The sequence below is a fragment of the Artemia franciscana genome, chromosome 18 (genome assembly GCF_032884065.1).
Source record: "Artemia franciscana chromosome 18, ASM3288406v1, whole genome shotgun sequence".
NCBI classification, from domain to species: domain Eukaryota; kingdom Metazoa; phylum Arthropoda; class Branchiopoda; order Anostraca; family Artemiidae; genus Artemia; species Artemia franciscana.
Genome location: NC_088880.1, coordinates 15726503 through 15747881, shown reverse-complemented (window position 1 = coordinate 15747881; position 21379 = coordinate 15726503). Strand labels below are relative to the sequence as shown.

At 34.2% G+C, this 21379-nt stretch overlaps 1 long non-coding RNA gene across 1 annotated transcript in view; it reads right to left on the bottom strand.

Annotated features, from left to right (window-relative positions):
* Positions 1-17276: 17276 nt before the first annotated feature.
* The window catches only part of LOC136038674 (uncharacterized), a 35538-nt gene continuing 31435 nt past the window's right edge, over positions 17277-21379 (bottom strand). The window contains exon 2 of the long non-coding RNA XR_010620266.1: positions 17277-18674. This is a non-coding gene — a long non-coding RNA (uncharacterized LOC136038674). The remainder of the gene's footprint in view (positions 18675-21379) is intronic.

The window sequence follows — 21379 nt, the reverse complement described above, 5'->3', positions numbered from 1 at the left end:
GATTTTTTGTTGTCTCATAGCACAGCCTCACAAGCTAAGCTTTTGCTGTACTATTAACATGATATATGATTCTTTTGATAATAAAATTTGTTCTACTATTACTACTACTATTTGTAGCCCCTGCACGGAATGGTAGAATAGATTCGTTCACAAATGATTTCTCCTCCTTTGCCATTGACTCAGTGGTGCAGCTTGCAAAAGCGTCATTGTTTTATAACAGAAAGTAAAACTAAATAAATTATCATCTAGGCATCACAAATGGAGAGCGTCGTGTTCTGAATAAAACTAAAAAAAAAACTAAATTCAAATTTAAGTTTTATTTTGGCCTTTTTGATAACAGACCTTAGTTCCGCCTATGCCACCACAGTAATCTAGGGTATCAAGGGAGACCTTCTAATCAATTCTCGATTTTACTGGAGCTACAACGTCGTTCCGCTCTCGTTGCATGTCGGTATTAAAGCCACTCTGGCCTAGCTGATAGTTACACTGTTATATGTTCCGGAGAATTCTTCTTTGGCGGGTGCCCGGCAGATGTCAGTAGAACATCCCCTTCGGTCACTCACTCGTAGCACTTTTCTTATATACCTCCATCTTTGCACTCGGATGATAGTAGTCATAAGTGCTTGTATCATTGCATCTCATATTGATTGATTATTCAATTTTTGAGTCAAGTCAGTCATTGAATATTCCCCTAAGTCAGATGTTTTCGCACGCCTGTGCCCCTTTTTCTCGCTACTGGTTCAAGTGTCAAGTCTCTAAGGAGTATAGTACTTCAGGCAAGACATTACTATTAAAAAGCCAGAGCTTCAAGCGAAGAGAGTATTTCTGGGATCACCAAATTTTGCCTCTGAGGAGCCGTTTGCCTATCCTATTTTTTCAACACTTTTTGTCTTGCTGAACCAGTATTCTCAGTTATGCTTCCCTAGCTATTTGAACTGAAGTACATGTTCCTTGTCCTTGTTCCTGCACTTGATATCCGAGGGAGAGGCCGTGTTTACCATGCACTCATTTCTGTGTTTATCTTCACACTCACTTGACCAGCTCTTTCACTTAGCTAAGTCTAGATCACTCGAACGGATAGCTGGCTTTAGCTGAATACTACATGGTTTAATGCGTCTAATCTATAGGAGTATTAAAACAAGAAAACACCGACGCCTGAACTATATTTGCTTAAATACAAAATTCCCGAGGAAACGTCCCTTTTTTTGCCTCTTGCTTACTTGAAGAATCTCAATACGGGTAGGAGGCTCAGCATAGATAAGATATGTCATAGAGAATATAGGAATAGAGCATCAAAGAGACAATTGGGGAAAAAACTGCAATACATACGATTAAAGTGCCAATAATGCATCCTGTGTGCATTTTGGTGATTCAAGTCATGTTCGTTTTTTAAATCTAACCTTTATGATTGACCAATCAGAAAGGAGTTTTATGGCAGTTTTCAAAACTTAGAAACGATGAAAGTTTTGAAATGCATATTCCGATGTGAATCTTGTATCTTATGAAAGATTCAAAAAAGTACCAATCGGTAGGAAACAATCGGGGACAATGCAGAGTTGCTATGCGCCGTTCAAACCAAGCTCTCTTTTCATTTCAGTAGCACTAAGGCCCTTTTAAAATCAAAGAGCACGGATTATTCATAAATGGCTTTTTCAACGACAACTGAAACTATAGCGTTGCCTGGGTATAATACGCTTTGTCTTTAGCCCATAGACAAAACACATATTATTTAATGGCAGAGGTCTGCTATTGGGCATTGATTATGACCCTTTGGTTTCGAACCCACACCAGGTTACACAGACAAGTTAATTTAAAAAAAAAAAACCTAACACTTTTATGTAACAGAGCCTTAGAAACTTTTGGATTAAGTATAAATGTAAATAAAAATGTTCTTACAAATCTAAAAGTGTAGGCTATTGCAAAAGTTGTATATACTGATAATAGAGAACTCGAACCGTTATTTATTACAAGAGACTACCTTTAATGTTTACCTGTTTTTGAGGTCTAACGCAAAAAAATACTGAGAAACAATGATACAGGTAGGAGACTTAGGAAGATAGGTAGGAGAACAGTTTTGACTGCGATTCTGGGACAGGATTTATAAAACATATGCTTAATGAATGCTGTTCTAGTAGCAAATAGAAATATCTCACGGAAACAAGATCGAACTATACCATAGTCCCCTAGTCTTACAAATTACGTGCCCGAAAACTATGGAATTGTAAGTAGATAACAGTGACTAGATACCTAGAGCTGTTTTCGTAAACTATGCTCTAATGAAAATATTCTGACATTTATTCTTGAATTCAGAATTTTTTATTGTGTCGATTCCAATTGGAAGTTTTAAGCTTACTACTGGAGCCTTCGTGATATTTTGAAGGTTCTATTACTCTACACATCCTGCAGTTTGTTCTTTGTAGATCAATCGACATTGTCCTGGCCGAATGGGTTGGTGCGCTGGATTCGGGATCCCTTGTCTGAGAGGACGCGGGTTCGAATACCGGTGTACCCAATTTTCAGTTTGCGACGGGGCTCAGTGGCGTGACTCTGTAAACTTAGCCAGAGTCGACCCAGCTCTAAATGGGTACCTGGAGAAATCTGGCGAAGGTAAACAGGAAGGGTGTGCGAAAGCACAGAATGGCTGGCCCCCAACCCCCCATTGCACTTCCTGACTGAAGGGCCAAGAAACGGAGATCAGCATCACCGGTACGGAATGTAGAGTCTAATGCCGTATCCTTTACCTTTTTTTTAATCGACATTGTGAGCTTTGTACTACTCGGGGTAATACGCCTTGTGTCCAAATTGAGGTTTAAAGCTTGTACCTGGAGGACATTGGTTGGTAGTCAATTTAATTGCACTACAAGATATTGCAAGAATTTACTAGATTTTGTTCCAATTCGTCGCATAAAATATACTTTACCATTAAGAATGCTAAGACAATTCTTTGATAAGGTTTCTGAATTATAATCGCGCAACAGTAAAGGACAGTACTTTACCCCCTCCATGTGTAATGAGCTTATCTAACTAAAAAAGAAGGTTTCCTTGGTACTTCTACGCTAAAATCGACCAAGTTCCATTCGTGTGAAATTTCATTTTTTTTCTCTTCCAGCGCTATTGAAAGATATTAACCTTTATGTTAATACTCTTACAGTCAACGATGCCCGAAATTCTTCTCATATGTTGTAAACATTGAGTACGTTCCATTCTAACCCCCTTCCGCAAAAAGTACTTGCTGCCTGTCTACGCTGACCCTTGGGACACACTTTACTCACTTGAATTCCAAACACTTCCTTCAGTATAATTCATCAGCGAGCCTTTGGTCAATTGTACATCTGCTCCCTTTCTGACCTTCTTTGGTCAACAGGTACGCTCCAACTTCTCTGTTCAAGAGTGCTACATTTCATCGCCAAAATCTTTAGTCACAGGTCTATACACTCTGTCTCTGACCTCTTTAGTTCGGCAGTGCATAAAATTTATCTTCAACCCTTTTTAAGTAGCAGTGCGTAAACTCCTCCCCTAACCCCCTAAGGTCAAGAGTGCTCCTTCTCTGGCTACCGACAAAAAGTTCTACTGCGATTCAGGATGATCACTTGCTATTGTCAGCTTCAAATTCTTGATTATTTCATATGTGGCAAATAGTTACATTCAAAAAGGACCATTCAAAAAAAAAGCCTGCTTCCTAGGCTTTTCGTCACTTTCCCTGCTCGGTATGGCCAAAAGCCCGTGTCGTCGGACCCTAAAAATGAGACTTCACCTCGCTCAGGCTCTTGCCTATTACCTAGTCTTTTCAACACATTGCAATCGCTTTGCTCACTACGATACAGAGATACTTCGAAGTAAAATTAAATACAATGAAGAAAGCAGACTGAAATTAGAGTCAGATTGTTGTCATCCCCCTCTGGTTAATAAGATTTAGTCGTTAGCCGTCGGTTTACTTGGCCGAGACCAGAATATTTGGCCCTCGCTTTGCTCTGTTGGATCTGGGGTCTTTGGCTCTCCAAAATTTTTTTCACCACCCTCCAGTTACTGCGATTGGTGGCTCGGAGCTTCGGCCCTCATTTTGCTTTGGCCTTTGTTATATGTGCAGTGGTGATCCGAAGCAAACTATTTGTCAAAAAAATCATAGATAAATAAAAACAACGCTTACTCAAGGAGAGCCTGCAAAGTTAACCAACAGCAAAAGACTTCTAAGACAGAAAATTTTAAATTATCGAAATGCAAAATGTTTTTGTTGTGTTTTCAAATGATGATTTTCTTATTTATACAACCAATTTCATTAATGGGTCACATCATATTTGCAATGATCCTCCATGCTACGTAAATCTTTGGGTAGTGTGATTCACGCACCCTATATTTTACAACTTTGGCCTATAATCGATTCAAACTTTTGAAAAAGAAAAAGAATCAACGCATCAGCTATTTAATTTTAAAATCCAAATATAATAAAAGCCCAAAAACACAAGCAAATTAACAATCAACTTACGACTAGTTATTAATGAAAGATGGACAAACTTAATTAGACACAAGAAAAATTATTTCAGAGTAGGGAGGGGAGGTATTAAAAGCAAAATTATACAAATATATGTATATATATATATATATATATATATATATATATATATATATATATATATGTATTAAGTTACATGACCAGTTCCGAAATCCTTGAGGACTCGCCGGTCCCGAAAAAGTCCTGCTGCTTACGCACATGGATGGAATATATCTTCCAAGGTGAAACTAAGGCTAGAGGCTAAAGAAGCGTGGCTTACCAGATATTTAAATAAAATATAAAGCTTAAAAGACATTGAAAAGAAGAAGGTGAAGAAAATATTTTATGTCTAATAGATTCCAAAGGATTCAATAACAGTAATTTCCGACGGCAAAGTTGGAACCAAACAAACAATTGAAAGAGTTACCCATGTTAGAAGAGATGCGAATCTAAGGCATCTAAACTATATAACCTCTGTAATTGATAGCAAACAGTTTACACAATCAAACAAGAAACACACAAAAATAGACTTAAGGTTTATGTCCCCTGTTTAAGTTATTAGTATGTTATTCTTCGGCAGTCCCGTGGTTTTAAAGTTTCAACATAAGATGACAATGTCGACAGCTCAGATTATCCTTTATCTAAGAAATTTACAATTTGAATCAAACATCACGAAAATCATTGACAAAAAAAGAAATTCTAATTTTTGGACAAGTTTAAATCATTCTCTAAAACGAAACCTTACCAATATCATAATTCTGGTTTGATGGTCTGACATTTTTTGACATTTATTGTTTGACATTTCCTAGGCAATAATGCCTAAACACAGCTGAAACTCTGTTTTCTGTGGACACATATTGTTGCAGTTCGAATTCATGACTCGAGCAAGCTATTATTGCAATTACTACAGTCTACTGATCGATTTCGAATATTTTTTTTTCACAGCAACAGCGAATCAAGTCCTACTCACCTTCTTAGATTATTGTTCTCAGTTTTAGCCACGAGGTTATCATATTTGTCATTGCAAACCAGTCTTTAAATTATCAACCGGGATAATTAAATTGTAACAAAAGTAAGGGAATCATTTAGCTTTGGGAACCCGTGTCTAGAAAGTTATATTATAATCTATATGTTCTCTAATACTTAACACTCTCCTTAACACCTTAAGGCTAGAAAGGCTAGAAAATCAAAAGAAAAGAAATATATATAAAAAATATATAAAAAGTAAATATATAAAAAAGAAAATATATAAAAAGTAGTTGATACGCTTTTGCGTATTGTTATTTTGTTAATGTAAAGAGTACGGGTAACTAGTAAGAGGGGAAATTGACGCCAAAATCGAAAAAAAGATCACCAACATCATATAAAGTCTGGTATTTCTTGGTATTATTAATTTTTTTTTTATTCGTGTTTTTCTCACAAACATTTTTTTTTTGCCAAAAATTGCACCGGATTCCACTCTTATAAGTTACCCAATCTATTTGGTTGTAGATAAACACATTACTTACTTTATTCAATTTCTAACTGAATAAAACCATGCCTGTGTTTAGGATTAAGATGCGACTTGTCTTAGCGTACGTCATACCCTGTCACCTACAGAGAGTACCTTCCACCCATTCTTTTCGGGTACAGAGAATTATTTCACAACTTATTGGACAAAAATGTATGTTATGTATATCCAGTACATAGTTGAAAAGGGTAAGATAGGGAATCCCACAAGATTTCGGAGACAAACCCCTTTGAAAAATTAAGAGATATTTTTTCAAAATATCCAATGGAAAACTAAGGAAAATCAATATTATTTTCCTAATCTTTACATCTTAGAGGGATACTTTCCATAGATAATAGATACTAGAAACTTTGTCACCATTTTCCTTAGTTTTTGTATTAGTACTTTTTAGTTTCGTTCTATTCTATTTAAAAAAAATAAAAATCTTGTGCCGCGAACGCCATCTAAACTTTCAAGCAATTGATGTCTTTACAGCGGAAATGTTTGGCCTTTCATCGGCCCGCTACGCAGGGAGAAAACACTTGAATTGTTTTTTAATGAATCTAAATACTAAGTGATAAAGAGAGACAAAATGCATTCCAGAAATGATACGCTTCAAAGGTAAAAATGGAGAAATTAAAAGAATTTAAAATAAAACAATCGTTAGCTAAGAGTAACAGCTGTCTATTTAATAGCCGTTTTGCACCCATAAAAATTCTATCGTCATTAATTTAAATAAAACAAGCCACTTATTGCATGTTAGAAGTCTTGAACTTATTGCATGTTAGATAGATCTTTAACAGTTAGATATATCTTTAACATAAAAATGTATAGCAAAACTTTTTTAGAGCACCTCGAAACTTTCAACACTTTAAGAGTCAGACTAAGGACTCGTTTTACAGTGGAAATTTTTATAAAAAAAAAAAATCAGTAATTGATTAGTACGAGATTTCCAAGCTGTGGCTGCTACATCGAACTGATTGATCCTCCTCCTCCCTGGTGACACAAGCGGAAAGATGACGTTACATCAAACCAACTAAAAAAAATATATCAAGTCAGTCTGCATCACTAAAGAAATCTCCAGATAGTAAAGCAAGTGGCACAGAGGCCAATGGATTTATGAAATCTAGAACAAGTAGAGCAGGTATATGATCATTCTTGCACGGCTCTTGGAGGCCGTGCAAGGGTTACAAGTCCAGGAGCGATTGCAACTGGTGCTGGGATATATATATATATATATATAACATTGGGATCAGCAGAACCACCTCAAAAACGCTTCTAGTGACAGGTCAGCAGATCCCTCACAAAAGTGAACTCAGAAGAATTCGAGAAAACAACTAAGTACTTTTTAATTTTAGAATATGACTTAATGCAAATGATGAATCTCAGCTCCCTCCAAAAATATTGAAACTTTGAACCCATTCTGACAAAAAACCATAACGTACGTATTGAATATGTAGTTTCTGGTAATTATTTCTTTAACCATAAAGGATAATTATAGTAGTTCTTCAGAGGCATAAATTTGGCATTAACGATTCCAGAGTCCATATAGTCAGAATGTTAGGGTTTGATAAATTGTTAGTCAAAACAAATGAATCTTTTTGTTTCTGAAAAAGAACAAAATGATCTAAATACTAGTTATTTCAAATAACTTATATAATCCATTTAGATGCATCGATAAAAGAATTTCGATAAATTATGACGAGAAGTTAGGGTTTTGTATCCCAAACTTTCTTTAGAAAACGAAAACGAGAAACAAATCAAGGCTATTATAAAATTCCTTTCCTTTCCCATAAGATGGGACAATAGGCCTAATCTTATCTTGTACCAATGGGCGCTGATATCGTTTTGGATCTTCCTTTTCTTCTTGTTGTGGCGGATACCTTAAAATTGTTTAGCCAGTTCCAGTGCCGGCTTTTTCCACGCCTCTGAAAGCAGTTTAAGGGTTCCACAACTAGCATAATAATTGGTTTAAGGTTTTTCTCTAGCCATCTGGCTTGCTTATTCCATTGATGTCTTATTAGGAATTGCTTGAGTATGAGCTCCTGGACTCTAGACACCCGATTAAATCACTCATAATATCAATTTGCCTGGGGAAATTGACAATGATATATCATCCCATCAACTACAAGATGTAACGTCATCTTTCCGCTTGTGTCACCAGGGTGGAGGAGGATCAATCAGTTTGACGTAGCAACCACAGCTTGGAAAAGCTCGTATTAATCAGTCCCTGATTTTTGCATAAAAAGACGCGCAGTAGGCGTGGAGTCGACATTTTGCACCTTATTTACTTAAGTTTGGTGAAATCAATACCATTTAATAGCCTGTGAATAAAAGTTTAACTATGCCTATCCAAGACGCTAATAAACTCTGTTACAGGTCGAAGATCCATATTAAAGCCAACAAAGACAAGTAAAATATTGTAAGACTAATTTAAGTAATGTAACAACAATTCATTGTTCCCAGAGGAAAGTAAGTCTAACCGACTGTATTTCAATCCCATTTCTACATTCATGTAAACCGTTAGTTTCTTCAAGAAAAGGTGTAAATACAACAAACATGGTAGTGTTCTGGTGAACCATCAAAGGGCATTAGAAATCTTTTCAGTAATGCAAATAAGACCTGTCTCTATCACATACGTGGCTCTGATTTCAAACATTTCATCTTTGTGGCATGAACACCAAACCTTTTTTCATGAACATTTTTATGCGTTGAAAGGCTATTCACCAGTGTATCTGAGCATACCATAGATGTTTAATTTTTTTTTTTCTTCTTTTCTTACGTAACTTTTTTTAAATGTCACATTTGCTACCGAAAGTATCATTTAAACAACCACTATCTTAAATTAAACTAAATCTTTTCTTATATTCAAAATAATACCTTTTTCTTTGTTTGACTTTCCCTAGTGCCTGCATCACTAAATACTAATACCTACGAAATAGGTATTAATACAATTAATAATAATACAATTGATATTGTAAGACTAATTTAGTAAAATTAGTACATTAGGTATTAATAATACAATTATTATACTATAATGAAAATCAACTCTATAAGCTCTTTGAGATATTTTAGAGAAGGACTTGCTTGTTAGAACTAAGTTTAGCCGCTCTGTTGAATCACAAAAGAGATCAAGGCATCCTACCATGAAAAAGTGACTTCTATTAACGGAAAGGATAAGCACTTATCCGACATTGAGATCTATTCTAGCTGTAATCTACATTATAGAAGGTCCAATCTTAATCAACTAGAATCCATTTTAAATTATCAAGTCATTTTTCTCTTTGTATATTACAACTTATACAAAGAAGCAAATTTGTGTAACCATTTGTTTTTTTTTTGCGGCTAGATATATAGCAGAGCATAACCGAGATGCTATAAACATCTGTTGATAAAGTTGCAAAACTTAGATATACAATAATCTTTTGCATTAAATAAGCTATTTTTACGTATGGATGTACAAATGTATCTACCCAAGAAGCTTGAAGTATCTGGTTCTAAAATAAATAAACTTAGATATACAACCACATAAACATGAATGTTTCATAAATAATAAACTAAGTAGTATCTTTCGAATAAAATACATAACTTTTTTACTTTCAAAGCTGAATCAAAGCTGAGCCTTAAAAGTGTGCGTACACTAATTTCGTATTTTCTTGCAAGGGATTTTGAAAATCAACAACGAATCCCAAATGAATCCAACTCTAATGAATCACAAAAACATAGAGCAATCTTAACTCTAAAATTTTCCTGTCCCTCTGCGGCGGTTTTGTTTTATTATTATGATTAATCTTATTATTATTACTATTGCTACTATTGTTATTATCATTATCATTATTATTTCGTCGTCAATAAGTTCTGAGACCACACTAGCAAAAGCCTGATAGTAAGAGAAAAGAAAAGATAACGACATAAGAGATAACAACGGCAACAAACAGCGAAATAAGAGAAATCGCAAAAAGAAAATGCACAGCCATTGAGAACAAGGAAAAGGGCAAATAATTAAGCTGAGATCTCCACTCAACCGTCGTCAGTGCAAATACAAGAAAATACACGTAGGTCTAAGAAAACGAAATAAAAAAAACCATACCTCAAAAGCAACAACCTAAGTGAAAAGTAACCTTGGTGACTAAATGTTACAGTTACGAGGAAACAATGCCCTCATAGTGTTCATACCTTGCCAACTTCGGATGAATTATATTTTCTTCAGCGTTCTTTTCTATTAAACATAACTGCAACATTTAAATTCTTTAAAACTGCATTCACTGATTTTTTACTTCTAGATATCTAACAATGCCTATCTGAGAAGATCGTAATCTATATCATTGACATTACTGGACTTAGATAGACTTAAAAATTTTATATTAATTATACAAAGTTTCATCTTCAATTTAATTCAGACCTATCAGTCTTTTCAGGCGGTCCGAAGTGTGAAGCATTATTTGTTGGCAAGAGATTTCGGAAAGGCTCCAATGGCTCACAACAAACATCTATGCGTCCTGCCATAAAAATATACTTGTATAAAAGGATAGGAGAATTCATCCTTTCACGACCGAAAGTAAACTTTCCTATTCCTTTCGAAAATAATCAAATTCAGTGTGATTGAAAGCACCAGATTTTACTTACTACGTTTAACAGTATTGAAATTTACTGCGTTAGAAAGAAATAGATTTCAACTCGATGAGTTGGGACATGAAGAATATTTGTACGAATAAAAAAAAATTGCAAATAATCATTTCTTTTTTCTCCTGAGAACTTTTACAGTTCAGAATCAGCATTATTCACAAAAAAAGAAGAAATATTTATGATAAACAGCTATCTTAGTCGTGACTAAAGCCACTTTCAGTGACGAAGAGAACAAGTATCCTCGAGTCATTGCGAGCTACAGAAATCTTTTAACAGAACCATATCCGTGTACCCCGTTGTGGTCCCCATCTACCACGGAGAGTTACAACCCACTATTAAAATGAACTTTCGGCAAATTAAAACAGTTTAGTGACCATACTATCAGACTAGAGCTCAGACAAATCGACAAAACCGGTGTTACGGTCTTCAAGCTGGTACAAATATTACTATTGACTATTTTCTCCTTACTATTCTTGTTTAATTTTTAATTTGCAAGCGGAATAAAGTCTGCATAATATCCATCAGGCCTGCCGGCTTAAATCTTTCTTAACCTGTCAAGGTTTTCATAGGCTAACCCACCCCTGCTTTGTATGAAATACATTTTGACAAAGAGCAAAGTACAATTCTTTCTATAACCATCACCCCTTAAAATAATGCTGACCATTACCCTTGCGCTGGTATAGTACAAAAAAACTGTGCCTCCCAATCGGGAGAACGCAAGTTTAAGTCCCATACCGGTAAAGGGAAGAAAAATAATGTCCATAATCCGTAATAATTTTTTAAATTCATATAAATAATATTATTATAATGAAAACCTCATTGAGTAATTTTTCACTTTTCTTTAAATGGGTCGTCACTAATATAAACGAACAAATAACAATTGTGGTCGGTCAAGCGGTTTTTTCAAGCTGTTTTAAAAAAGAATTTTTTTCTAAAAAAAAACTTCAAAAACACATAAAAAGTTCTTTGTATTCATTTGTACATTTGTATCTTCTTAATGTGTTTGTTGATTGCGTGTTTATGCTGTAAAACACTTGTATATATTAATATTTAATAATAATCTGACGTCTGTCTAATTCTTGAATAGTGTCTTTATTTAAGGTTTAGAATTTAATTCGATATTTATTTGTCTCAGGACTATCATCTATGATATGAGATCCGGCATGCCGGGCAAGAGAAGCGAATTCCGAAAAATAAGATTCATATTATTCAAGCTGTTTCATTTGCATATTTGTATCTTCTTAATGTGTTTGATGATTGCGTGTTTATACTGTAAAACACTTGTGCATATTAATATTTAATAACAATCTGACTTCTGTCCAATTCTTGAATAGTGTCTTTATTTAAGGCTTAGAATTTGATTCGATATTTATTTGTCTCAGGACTATCATCTATGATATGATATCCGGTAACCGGAAAAGGGAAGCGAATTCCGAAAAATAATGTCCATAGTTTCTTTAATTCATATACATAATATTATTATAATGAAAACCTCAATGAGTAATTTTTGCACCTTTTTTTAAATGAGTCGTGACTAATATAAATGAAAAAATAACAATTTTGGTTGGTCAAGCTGTTTTAAAAAAGAATATTTTTTTCTAAAAAAAAAACTTCAAAAACACATAAAGTTATTTATATTCATTTGTAATGTTTTTATCTTCTTAATGTATTTGTTGATTGAGTGTTTATATTGTAAAACACTAGTACATATTAATCTATATATATAAAAATAAGTTGTAGGTATTTTTGTTTGTTTGACGAATGACGTCATTATAAGGATTGAACATTATGACGTCATGTATGTATTTTGTATGTTTGTATATGACGTCATTATAAGATGAAGTTACAGGGAATATTCGATTAGCAATCACCTTCAACAAAGCTCAAGGGCAATCATTAAAAAAATGCGGTATAGATCTGAATATTGATTGTTTTTCCCATGGACAATTATATGTTGCATGTTCAAGAGTCGGTAAACCTGAAAATCTATTTATATGCACAGACATTGGGACAGCGAAGAATGTTGTATATTCGCAAGTTTTACGTAGTTAAAAATATATATATATATATATATATATATATATATATATATATATATATATATATTATATATATAGATATATATATATATAGATATTATATATATAATATATATATATATATATATATATATATATATATATATATATATATATTATATATATATATATATATATATATATATATATTATATATATATATATATATATATATATATATATATACTAGCTGTTGGGGTGGCGCTTCGCCCCACCCCAACACCTAGCTGGTGGGGGCGCTTCGCATCCCCCCAAGCCCCCCGGGCGCATAAGTCGTTACATGCCATTGTAGTTGTGTCCCTGTGTCCCACCTGTGAATATATATATATATATATATATATATATATATATATATATATATATATATATATATATATATATGTATATATATATATATATATATATATATATATATATATATATATATATATATATATATATATATATATTATATATATATATATATATATATATATATATTATATATATAATATATATATATATATACTAGCTGTTGGGGTGGCGGTTCGCGCCACACCAACACCTAGTTGGTGGGGGGGCTTCGCGCCCCCAAGCCCCCCGCGCGCGTAAGTCGTTACGCGCCATATTAGTTACGCGCCATTGTAGTTGTGTCCCTATGTCCCACCTGTGAATATATATATATATATATATATATATATATATATTATATATATATATATATATATATATATACATATATATATATATATATATATATATATATATATATATATATATATATATATATATATATATATATATATATATATATATATATATATATATATATATATATATATATATATATATATATATATATATATATATATAATATATATATATATATATATATATATATATATATATATATATGTTTTTAACTACGCAAAACTTGCAAATATACAACATTCTTTGCTGTCCCATCGTCTGTGCATATAAATAGATTGTCAGGTTTAAAGACTCTTGAACATGCAACGCATAATGGTCCATGGGAAAACAATCCGTATTCAGATCTATACCTCATGATTCTATTGATTGCCCTTGAGCTTTGTTGATGGTGATTGCTAATCGACCATTTCCTTTGTTGCTGTCGTCATTTATATATCCCCCTGTGCCCCCTGCCGTCCCCGTTGTAGTTGTGTCCCTGGTTCCGGGTCGTCATTTATATTCCCTGTGTCCCCGTCGTCATTTGTGTCCCGGTGTCCCAGTCTGTGATTTCTATTTGAGTGTCCCGGGCGTCATTTATATTCGTCAGGATATTGTAGGGCATCGTAGCATCGATGAGTTTAAGCAATTCTTGTCAACTGATTGTTTCGCCTATAAAGAATATTATCTCGAGGTAAGAACTGATCACCGACCACAACGATTGCCACTTTGTTTATAGTTGCGTATCAGGAGGCATCAATTCGATTGCTGTTTTAAGCAGAAGCTCTAAATTATTATTTTTGTGGAAAAGATGATATATATAAATATATATATATATTTTCTTTTTAGTTTTTTTTTGTAGTTTTTACCTTTTTTAGTTTTTTCTTCTTTTGTATTAATGCTAAAGCCAAGGTTCAAACCTGGAGCCTCTCGGACCCTAGAACCTGAAACATAACGCTTTACCAACTCAGCTACTTCGGCGTGAATACATTCGTTTTAAAGCAGCTTCCTCGGGTGTTGCCATTGTAGGTTCTTCAGTCATTTTACAATTAGAAATTTCTCTTTCAACGGTCTTCTTACAATTAAAAATTTGTCTTTGAACGATATTCTTAAATACCTGTGTCCCGGTCGTTTTTTATATTCCCTCTGTCCCGGTCGTCATTTGTGTCCCGGTCTGTAGTTTTGTTTTTGAGTGTTTTTTCTTTTTAGTATTTTTTAGTTTTTTACATTTTTGCTTTTTTCAGTTTTCTTTTTCTTCTTTATTTTTCAGCTTCACTATGAAATACATATCGCCGAACCTTTGTTTTTTTAACTAAAATCTGGTAGGCATTGATGACCTTATCCAAGTCAAGATCCCAAACCCAATCATCATCGCTATCATTTTCAGTTTTGATATGTTTTGACTCTCGCTGTCCAGGTGGATCTTCATCTAACTGCGCGGTTTTGCGTTCTTTAGCCTCAAGCCTGTTTCCTTGCTGTTCTTTTGATTCCTCGGCACGCTTTCTTTTCTGACTTTCTCTATCAGCAGCAAGTTTTTTGGCATAGACTCTTTGAGCATCTTCATCGCTTTTGCCATTGTAAGTTCATCAGTCATTTTAAACTTAAACATTAATAGATTTCTACGTGAACATATATGTCTTAATATCTTTAATGACGTCACCGTCATAGCAAAAATGACGACAACTAACTTCATGACGCCAGTCGACACAGAAACATGACGTCACCTGATCCACAGACAGACAACTTATTTTATATATATAGATAGATATAATTCTAAAATTGTCAGGTAATTTCTATTTTGAAATAAAACTAAAAATTATTGCTCAGACAACATAAATATTTTGATATTTACATAATAGCTTTAGTGGTTCTGGACTGAAAACTAAATATGCTAATCAAATTGGGAATTGCAATCTTTTAGGTTGAAAAGGCAGTTCCATTGGAATCATGAGAATGCGTGGAATAAGAAAAGCCTCACCCTCAAAAGGCCCTGTCAAGATTGTTGCCTCTATTACGTTATAAAAGACATAACACGTCATTTGTGTCCCGGTGTCCCGGTCTGTAGTTTCGTTAGTCGACAAACATGACGTCAGACGACAAACAACTTCATGACGACATACAGCTCAATCCTTATAATGACGTCAGTCGACAAACATGACGTCAGTCGACACACAAACATGACGTCAGTCGACAGACAGACAAACAACTTATATATATATATATATATATATATATATATATATATATATATATATATATATATATATATATATATATATATATATACTAGCTGTTGGGGTGGCCCTTCGCGCCTCCCAAGCCTCCCCGCGCGCGTAAGTCGTTACGCGCCATATTAGTTACGCGCCATTGTAGTTGTGTCCCTGTGTCCCACCTGTGAATAGAGACAGATATAAATATATGTTTTTAAATACGTAAAACATGCGAATATACAACATTCTTCGCTGTCCCATTGTCTGTGCATATAAATAGATTGTCAGGTTTACTGACTCTTGATCATGCAACATATAATTGTCCATGGGAAAAACAATCCGTATTCAGATCTATACCTCATTATTCTAATGATGTGTCCCTGTGTCCCGGTCGTCATTTATATTCCCTGTGTCCCAGTCATCATTTGTGTCCCGGTGTCCCAGTTTGTAATTTCTCTTTGAGTGTCCCGGTCGTCATTTATATTCCCTGTGTCCCGGTGTCCCGGTCTGTAATTTCTATTCGAACAATCCCTGTGTCCCGGTCGTCATTTATATATCCCGCCTGTGCCCCCGGCGTCCCCGTTGTAGTTGTGTCCCTGTGTCCCGGTCGTCATTTATATTCCCTGTGTCCCGGTCGTGATTTGTGTTTGGGTGTCCCAGTCTGTAATTTCTCTTTGAGGTTCCCGGTCGTCACTTATATTCCCTTTGTCTCGGTCGTCATTTGTGTCCCGGTCTGTAATTTCTCTTTGAGTGTTTTTTCTTTTTAGTTTTTTTTAGTTTTTTACCTTTTTTCTTTTTTCAGTTTTCTCTTTCTTCTTTATTTTTCAGCGTCACTATGAAGTACATATCGACGAACCTTTGTTTTTTTAACTTAAATCTGGTAGGCATTGATGACCTTATCCAAGTCAAAATCCCAAACCCAATCATCATCGCTATCATTTTCAGTTTTGATATGTTTTGACTCTCGCTGTCCAGGTGGATTTTCATCTAACTGCGCGGTTTTGCGTTCTTTAGCCTCAAGACTGTTTTCTTGCTGTTCTTGTGATTCCTCGGAACGCTTTCTTTTCTTACTTTCTCTATCAGCATTAAGTTTTTTGGCATAAACTCTTTGAGCAGCTTCCTCGGCTGTTGCCATTGTAGGTTCTTCAGTCATTTTACAATTAAACATTTTTCCGTGAACAAATGTCTTAAATACCATTAATGACGTCACCGTCATAGCAAAAATGACGACAAATAATTTCATGACGTCAGTCAACACAGAAACATGACGTCACCTGATCCACAGACAGACAGACAGACAACTTATTTATATATATACTAGCTGTTGGGGTGGCGCTTCGCGCCACCCCAACACCTAGTTGGTGGGGGCGCTTCGCAACCCCCCGCCCCGCGCGTAAGTCGTTACGCGCCATATTAGTTACGCGCCATTGTAGTTGTGTCCCTATGTCCCACCTGTGAATATAGATATATATATATATATATATATATATATATATATATATATATGTATATATATATATATATATATATATATATATATATATATATATATATATATATATATATATATATATATATATATATATATATATATATATATATATATATATATATATATATATATATATATATATATATATATATATATATATATATATATATATATATATATATATATATATATATATATATATATATATATATGTTTTTAACTACGTAAAACTTGCGAATATACAACATTCTTTGCTGTCCCATTGTCTGTGCATATAAATAGATTGTCAGGTTTACCGACTCTTGAACATGCAACATATAATGGTCCATGGGAAAACAATCCGTATTCAGATCTATACCTCATGATTCTAATGATTGCCCTTGAGCTTTGTTGATGGTGATTGCTAATCGACCATTCCCTGAGTCGCCATCGTCATTTATATATCCCCCTGTGCACCCCGGCGTCCCCTTTGTAGTTATGTCCCTGTGTCCCGGTCGTCATTTATATTCCCTTTGTCCCGGTCGTCATTTGTGTCCCGGTGTTCCAGTCTGTGATTTTTCTTTGAGTGTCCCGGGCGTCATTTATATTCCTTGTGTCCCGGTGTCCCGGTCGTCATTTATATCCCCCTGTGCCCCCCGGCGTCCCCATTGTAGTTGTGTCCCTGTGTCCCGGTCGTCATTTATATTCCCTGTGTCCCGGTCGTCATTTGTATCCCGGTGTCCCGGTCTGTATATACATTCGTTTTTTAGTTTTGTTTTTCTCCTTTATTTTTTTCCTTTTTTTTTTTTCTTTTTTAGTTTATTTAGATTTTTAGATTTTTTTTTTATATTTATTCATATTTTTTTAGTTTTCTTTTTCTCTTATTTTTCAGTTTTTTCCTTTTTTTAGTTTTTTCTTTTTTAGTTTTTAGTTTTTTTTGTTTTTTACCTTTTTTTAGTTTTTTTAGTTTTTTTAGTTTTTTAGCTTTTTTAGTTTTTTTTATTAGTTTTAGTTTTTTTTTAGTTTTTGCCTTTTTTTAGTTTTTTCAGTTTTTTTTAGTTTTTAGTTTTTTACCTTTTTTTAGTTTTTTTTAGTTTTTTAGTTTTTTTTCTTTTTAGTTTTTATTGTAGTTTTTACCTTTTTTAGTTTTTTTTCTTCTTTTGTATTAGTGTGAAATAATTCAGACGTCATATGCTGACAAACACGACGTCACTCGACAGCCAGACAGACAGACATAACCCACAAACAACTTATTTTTATATATATTTATTCATATTTTTTTAGTTTTCTTTTTCTCTTTTATTTTTCAGTTTTTTCCTTTTTTTTAGTTTTTTTCTTTTTTAGTTTTTAGTTTTTTTTAGTTTTTTACCTTTTTTTAGTTTTTTTTAGTTTTTTTAGTTTTTTAGCTTTTTTAGTTTTTTTATTAGTTTTTATTTTTTTTTGTAGTTTTTGCCTTTTTTTATTTTTTTCAGTTTTTTTTTAGTTATTAGATTTTTACCTTTTTTTAGTTTTTTTTAGTTTTTTAGCTTTTTTAGTTTTTTTTCTTTTTAGTTTTTTTTGTCGTTTTTACCTTTTTTAGTTTTTTTCTTTTTTTGTATTAGTGTGAAATAATTCAGACGTCATATGCGGACAAACATGACGTCACCTGATCCACAGATCCACACACAGACAACATATATATATATATATTATATATATATATATATATATATATATATATATATATATATATATATATATATATATATATATATATATATATATATATATATATATATATATTCACAGGTGGGACATAGGGACTCAACTACAATGGCGCGTAACTAATATGGTGCGTAACGACTTACGCGCGCGGGGGGGCTTGGGGGGCGCGAAGCGCCCCCACCAACTAGGTGTTGGGCTGGCGCGAAGCGCCACCCCAACAGCTAGTATATATACCCCAACATATACCCCAACAGCTAGTTATAACACCTAGTAAGTGGGGCGCTTCGCCCCCCCCCAAGCCCCCCCGCGCGCGTAAGTCGTTACGCGCCATATTAGTTACGCGCCATTGTAGTTGTGTCCCTGTGTCCCCCTGTGAATATAGATAGATTTATATATGTGTTTCAAACTACGTAAAAATTGCGAATATACAACATTCTTGGCTTTCCCACTACTGGGAGCTTTCCGTTTCCAATTGCCAGCAATTGATCTGAAAATGTTTGACCAGAGTCATCGTTTTGCAATCGGACACGCATATTTGTAGTTAATTTTAATATTTTTTAGTGTGCCCATAAATTATAATTTTTCAGGCAAGCATTCATTTCGTCTGCAGGAGTTAAACTACGTAAAAATTGCGAATATACAACATTCTTGGCTTTCCCATTGTCTGTGCATATACAAAGCCGTATGTACTAATAATGACGTCATATGCAAACGCTCTTTTTACAAACAAACAAACATGCATACACACAACTCGTTTTTATATAGATAGATAGATAGATAGATACAATACAAATTAACTGCGTAAAACTTGCGAATATACAACATTCTTCGCTGTCCAATTGTCGCTGCATATAAATAGATTGTCAGGTTTACCGACCCTCGAACATGCAACGTACAATTGTCCATGGGAAAAACAATCAGTATTAAGATCTATACCACATTTTTCTAATGATTGACCTTGAGCTTTGTTAATGGTGATTGCAAATGCTAATCGAATTGGGAATTGCAATCTTTTAAATAGAAAAGGCAGATCCGTTGGAATCATGGGAATGCGAGGAATAAGAACAACCTCACCCTCAAAAGGCCCTGTCAAGATTGTGGCCTCTATTAGGTTTCCATTGTTTTTTTACGGCAAGTCGCGTGCCATTGCAAAGCTTTGGTGGGTTGATATTTCTTAAAAGTATTATTGGTACGCCTATTTTTAGTTGTAGCACGTGTGGTGGAAACCCTGAAAGATCTATGGAATTTAAAAATTCAGATGTATAATTAACCGCTTCATTTGGTTCCAAAACTGTGTCGACTGACTTGTAAAGGACTGCCTGGTCTCGAATCTTGGTCAAAACAATATTGTTGATTTCGTGGATGTCTATATTTTTGGGTGCGAGAATCGCTCTTTCACTTAGCCATTTATTATTTTTATAATTTTTTAGAATATTCGGAAATACTTTTTCAATCAATTCAGTTTTGGACGTCACTAAATTACAGAAATCAGCAGGTAGTTGTATAAGTCCTGAAATTGAGTCTATCGTATCATAAATGTCTTTTTGTTCCGACGTTAACTTGGAAATATTATTTTGTACATACGACAATAGATCACTCGTACTGTAACTTTGTTCACGATCCAATTCTACACATGTCGAAACAGCAGCGATACGGTTAGGTGAAGGCATTCCAAAATCCTGAAGAGGTTTGTTTGCCATACGTACGCACAAATCTTCTATAATAACTAAAGTGTAGTTATAAATTTCTGACGTAAAATCAAAAGTCATATCTGACGTCTCTAACTGTTTTCGATGGAATATATCTTCGGACATTTTTTGACTTATATTTTTCCCATAACTCTGTAGGAGCTGATGGAGAGCAAGTTGTTAAAATGATGCCAAACAATGCACGAATTTGACTTGGGGTTGACGTTTCGCACGCGTCATTGATGCAGTTATCCCAGTGTTGGTCATTCTCCAATAAATTCAGAGCTTGGCATGCACTACGGTAAGTGTCATGTATATTACCGTTTACAGTTCTCAAATACTCAAAGGATGTCGGACCGGGTATATTCACCAAAAGCAGGCGTAGAAAGAAGCATTCATGTTGATTGGGGTGAACGGTGTAGAGTCTTCCTATCGTGGTATCTTTGAAGATGGTAGGTTGGCCGTCGACTGACTTACCCTGTTTTCGACGCTCAAATACTTTATTTTTAGTATTCCACGTGTAATACGAAGGCACTTCAGTATACAGCAGTTTTTTTGCAAAGAATCATTTTTGCAAAGCGAAAAAAAAGCTGTTAATTTTGTATCCGGTGGATTCAGGGCTCTTTGTTGCACGTTGGTTTCCGAGAAATGAACACGTGGACCATTCTGTAAATGTCCAGCTGAACAACAGCTGGACTACGTTCATGTATCGGAAATGAAAGAATTCGCCAAACAGCTTCATTACTGCTTATGTATCTTCCAGCCTGATATTGTACGATTTCGTCGAAATCTTTAATTTCGGGCTGCAAGCCAAAAACTGCCATGTCACTGCCTTTGTTGACGTATTTACATATGTATTTGATTGCCTTTACGGAGTTACAGTATTCAACGTTTATGTGTGCATTAAATGTTTTTGATAATAATGGGGAATATGGAACAACCCACTGGTTATCTACTT